Below are 5,792 nucleotides of genomic sequence, written 5' to 3' on the forward strand. Positions count from 1 at the left end.
CCCGTTGCCGGCTCCTGGCCAGCTTTTCCCCCCCCGGCCCCCCCGAGCCCTTCTCGGCAGGGCTGCTCTCCATCCCTCCATCCCCAGCCTGTGCCGGGACCGGGGGCTGCCCCCACCCCGCAGCAGGACCCCGCGCTTGGCCCGGCTCAGCCCCGTCACCTTCACACGGGGCCACCTCTCAGCCCGTCCCGGTCCCTCCGGACGCCATCCCCTCCCCTCAACCTTTCCCACAAAAGGTTGCGCCTTTTCAGGTCCCTTCCACCCTGGGCTGTTTTATGATTCTATGATCAGTTCTTTCATTAATGAGTTCCCGAAATAAGGATTTTTGTGTGGTAAAATCATTGGTAGAGTCATTAAAATTGACTACAAAATTTCACTTAGAAACTTAGCCCATCATTTAAAAGACCGAAGGGACTGAAGAATTTACAACTTGCTTCTCAAATCCCGTTTCAATGGCTTCCCTCACGTTAAGAACTGTCCTTCATTTCCACTTTGTGCTGTTAAGGGCAGACGGCACAGTAGGAGAGCGTTTGTCCAAGGTGACAATGCGATAAACGGAAAATTCTTGCACTAAACCTGGCATGGCTCACGAGGTGCCAACAGTTTGGAGGACAAAACTCACTAACGATCTCAATGCTGAATGCAGGAACAAGAGTAGGTAGCTAAAGAGAACAAACTAAATCAACAAACAGAAACTATCGCATTTGAAGGAGAAGAAAAACTGTGGAATTTAGTGAACTGAAGTCTGAATAAACTCCGTCATGTTATCCACCGTCAAAAAACCTGAATTCAACTAGAACAGGTGAATGAAAAAGCAGTGTGAAAGACAAGGCATGGAAATCTATCTTACAAAAGAACATTAGAAGAATTTGATTTCTTTAATCTAGCAAAATGAAGGCTAGAAGGAGTTGTGACTGATGTCCGTAAAAATATACCAAGGACAGGCAGATAAAGGGTCAGGTAGGAGGAAAGAGATTTTTCAAGATAAAACATAACGAAACCAACGAATTGACAAACGCAAGTTCAGCTCAAAAGTTTCCAATGATTCAAGAAAGTAGAAATCTGGAGAAGTTTTTGGTTTCTCCCAGTAGGAGGAACCTGAGTGTGCGCACACACGTCAAGTAACAGGAGGAAACAATCTATATTTAATAAAAAGTTGGACTACTTATGAAATAGAGTCTGGTATCCGGTTGCTAGTGACGGTAGAAGACTTGACTTCGGGATTTTTTCCAAATAGTCTCTTATCTTTGTCATAAATTTACAGCTTGTTGCTCCTGACCTGAGCTCAGGGCTTTTTTGGCTAAAGCTTGTCTTCCAGAAACGGCCATCTATCCCAGTCTTGCCGCGTGCCAGTTCCCGATCCGAGCTGGAGATTGTCTTCCATCACAAGGTCTCGAAACTATTCTAGGAGTTCTCTTTCTCCTCTATTGACAGAGTCAGAAAATACTACTGAGTGTGCAAGTAGGGAGCAGTTTTTAAAGCCGTGCAAATGCTTAAGCCCCATTAATTTCTACAGGGGTTATTTTAATGCCTGTATTTTCCATCCTAAGCAGCGAGACCCATATCTGTCATATACATTGCGTTTTCCTATTTCAAAAGCGAAAATTCGCAATGCAGTGTTTTGTTTAAACACGGTGGCTTCTCTCTCGCTGTTAAAACAACTCTTCCGTTCCTTTCTCCTCCTTCTATTTGAGAAAGCAAACCAGATGATTGTGCCACACTATCAGAGCAGGAAAAGGAAACTCTGCAGATAGTTCTGCGTTCGTGCGAGAAACCGCTCCACGGTTTGCTGCTTGGTCCTCAAGAAAGCTCCAGGTCAGACAAGATTTGCAGTTGACACAGTGATATATTACGCTGAACAAGCAGCAATCACACAAGTAGTATCTGTCGCTTCGTCGGTGAATCGTATTCAACTGTGCCTTAACAGACCCGAAGGCAGAGCTGTACGTCTACAAGAGATTACAATCCCCTCCTCCAAACTGTTGGGGGGTCGCAGCGTAAGAAAGACTACGGGCCCTTCAGCCCAGTAGGAAAAGCTCATAAAACACTCCTACGGCAATAAATTAAAAGCGAGACAAATTCAAACAGAAAATACGGCATATTTTTCCTTGCTCAATGGGAACTTCGGTCATTTAGAAAACTAAAAGACAGAAAGCAGAGTGCTGTATCTTCTCATAACTTCGAGAGGACTCTGCTCTGTCAGAAAGTATATTCCAGTCAAGCCAGCTGAGCAAACACCGGTGACACGACCTTTACCGCATTGTATGAGAGGTTTATTAATCTTTTCAGGGTTTAAAATTAACAGGTCACATTGCGGGAAAATCAAATTTGCTACCTAAGAACCGTAAGCCTGACAACGTCCTGACGAGCACACGGTCTCGCCCAGCAAACAATAAAACCAGACCAAGGCGCAGAGGTCCCAGTGTGAAGGCGGCATTGCTGCGGCGTCACTGGGATGGAGAGGACCGCTCACCACGGCAGGGCGGCCCGGTGCTGCGCGTGAAGCGGGACCTTTTCTCAGTCGAACCCCCGTATCACGGGGTGCTTCGGGACCAAGCTGCGCTGGCACGGTCTGCCTCTGGCAAACAGGAACGGTGGAGGCAGGCGCGAGGCCTGCGTTCAAACACAAACGGTTATATTTCTGAGCAATTTCCACAGGACGAGAGTCCTTTAAGGAGAAGACCCGACTGCAGAGCCACAGGACACAACACCTGAGCAGAAGCAGCGGACAGGATCTTTTCCACCCTCCAGCAAGGAAGCCAAGGCGCTTCGAACATGGAAGATCAGCCCAGCTTTATCCTGGGGGGAGAAATCAGCAGCGTATCCCTTCCAGACAGCCCCGCGCAGCTGGGAGAACGCGTCGTGGGAGAAGCGAACGCTTATGAAGTTCCTCAGTCAGCACAAGTTTGGCCAGTGCAGAGCCCGTCGTGACTCCTGCATTTTCAGGTGCTCTGCAGAAGACGGGTTCAGCCTGGGCAAACACAGAAGGACGACATCAGCCACTACCGCGGACAAAGAAGCACCGGTCACTTTTACAGAATTTGGGACCCTTTTTCCACTATTATCTTCAATCTGCAAAGCAGCTCTTCCTGGACCATTTCTTCGAAAGTCATCTGAAAACAAAGAGACTTCAGGTGCAACCTCGTGCCTTCACGTAGCAGCTCGACACGCGTCTCTTCTCCTCCAAAAGCCTCCCCACGACCCAGAGACAGCCGTTGCTGCAGTCCCGATGGAGACCGAGACAGGACATTGGGAACAGCGTCAGCAGTGGGATCCAGATAGCCGCTATCAGATATCACCGGCTTTAACAAAATTCTTTCTTTCCCTGTGAGAGTCCCATTGGCACTAACAGCTAAAGGAGCTCTGGAAGCGCCAGCAGCACACAAAGCACCGGGCTCCCTACACCCTGATGCCGGGGTGCTGACAGAAGTTAGGCAGATGTCTCCAGCTCTACTCTGGCAAGGTTAGTCTTCGGCTCCGGATTATGGTTTAGGCTAAAAGAACTTAATGGGAGGATGCCAGGGGATGGGAGTAGTCTTTTTTCAGTGGCGCCCAGTGATAGGACGAGGGGTAATGGGCATAAACTTGAACATAGGAAGTTCCATCTTAACATGAGAAGGAACATCTTTACTTTGAGGGTAGTGGAGCACTGGAACAGGCTGCCCAGAGAGGTGGTGGAGTCTCCCACTCTGGAGACATTCAAAACCCGCCTGGACGCTGTCCTGTGTAACGTGCTGTAGGTGACCCTGCTCTGGCAGGGGGGTTGGACTAGATGATCTCCAGCCTGACCATTCTGTGAATTCTGTGAATTCTGTGAACACACAATCAGTAGTTCCGTCTCTCGAAGAGCGGTATAAAATTCTACAAGGAATGCGATAGCAGCATTATGAACTTAAACTGTGCTGCTCAAGGGGCACCAGGCTCTCCGCTCCGCAATGCTCTTGCTCCGTGTATCAGCCCACTGGTTTAGGCTCTTCTCAAGGACTCGAAGTCATCCCTGGAAACAGCAGGTAGATGCTATTTCTGGGATCGGTCTCTTCCCCGGCTAATTCTCTACTCAGATGCTAAGCAGTCTTTAAGGGCCTGAGTATTTTTCCTGTTGTCCTCCACCTATTCACTGAGAGGCAGGCGCTCTTCCCAGCCGACGCGAGGGAAGATGGCAGAGGCGCCCCTCTGAGCAAGAGTGAGGTGTCCCAACTGCGCAGTCCCGAGTCCGGCTCTCACCGAGAGCACTCTCAGCCCGAGTCCCGCAGTTTGCTGTCACTGATGTTTCTGGAGACCGAATCTTCCACAGGAGCTGCAGTCCTGATAGGCGCCCGCGTGATTCCACTATAATGGCAGAGTACCACTGACCGGAGAGGTCAGCAGCCATCCACTGAGCTGAGCGCTCCACCAGAGCTGTAGGACAATCGACTGCTTCCCAAAGCCGGTCTCCTCTGGGGCAACTCCAGCCATCCGGTGCATCTCTAGTACGCGTCTCCTTGGGCACTGCGCTACCACGTACAGCGAGGGAACAGATCTGCACAGAGGAGACCGCACTGCAGAGACACCAGAGCGAACGTGGGGCCTCTAACCAGCGACCTTCTCCAGCCACCACCGAGACGCTCTACGCACTTCCACCGGACGCAGGTGGAGCACGGGCAGGAGCCACAGAAGAGGCAGGCAGACTGTTCCCTGACGCAAGGGTGAGGTTTCCTGGGCCACTGCACCTTGAGGAGCAAGAAAACTCTACAAATGGACCATGACGTCTTAACAGCTGGAAAGAAGGACCAAGAGCAGCGATTTCCCAAATGAGGGACCAGGAAGCACCTGGCTATACTCAGTTTTGTCTCTGAGCGACAGAAGAACTAGGCAAAAGAGAAACGCAAGAAATATGGATGTGTTTTTCAGTGATCTAGAGCTAAGATGGACAAATCTTCAGGACACGCTAACAGTGGACCACATCTGAGCCAGCCCACGTTTTGCCTGAAGTGGAAAGGATTTGTCCCCTCCCTCCCAGAAAGTCTTACTCCAAAACCAAGAAAGAAAAGTCTCCGTTACACACCTGAGGGAGGAGGAAAGAGCCAAGTTCACGGAGACAATCAGGCCAGCACTCATGTAATACATGGGGCTGACACCATTGTACTCTCCTAAGGGAAGAAACCTTCACGCAAGCCCTTAGCAGGGAAAACGGTATCTGCCTCTCGCCAGCGGCGGCGGCACTCTGCTTCCAGCAGCTCCTGGGAAGCACTGCCTGCAGAAAGCCCAAAGGACCAGGCAAACCTCCTGAAAACTTGGAAACAAATTCAGGAAGTTAACGGTAGTCGGAGGATGAGCTAAGGCAGCAAGACACAGGACTTGAACCTTTTGGCACGGAACACCATGCACGTGTCAGGGGCTTCACGGACCCTCTAGTGCCACCTGCCCCGTTCTGACATCCCCCAGTGCCGCACGGGGAGACTTGAGGGCATTCTGTAGGGGGGGGGGGGACGGACGACGCTGCATGAGATGCACGAATCATTAGCTCCAGTCCCAGTCCGCCTTTCTCGTGCAACGGCAGCGTCGTGAGTTAGATCCTCCCCCTCTCCCAAAGGGTCGTACACAGCACCCAGCAGATTCCCGTGGCCTCCACCCCTTCGGGGCTACCCACCACTCTCACAAGTTTGCCTTTATTGCCTTCCACCTTCTCTTTCCTCAGTGCACAGCAAATAGGAACAACTTTCCTTTGTTTTTTTTTGTTTTGTTTTTTTGGTTTTTTTTACACTTCTTCCATCTCACTCCTGATCTGCAGCAGCCATTCTCACCTCAGGTAT

At 50.4% G+C, this 5,792-nt stretch overlaps 1 protein-coding gene across 1 annotated transcript in view; it reads right to left on the bottom strand.

The window, feature by feature from the left end:
• SCRIB (scribbled planar cell polarity protein) overlaps positions 1-5,792 on the bottom strand; it is a 99,740-nt gene that overhangs the window by 72,309 nt on the left and 21,639 nt on the right. The window lies entirely within an intron of this gene.

Source organism: Charadrius vociferus, unplaced genomic scaffold (genome assembly GCF_000708025.1).
Source record: "Charadrius vociferus isolate BGI_N301 unplaced genomic scaffold, ASM70802v2 scaffold461, whole genome shotgun sequence".
Classification (NCBI taxonomy): domain Eukaryota; kingdom Metazoa; phylum Chordata; class Aves; order Charadriiformes; family Charadriidae; genus Charadrius; species Charadrius vociferus.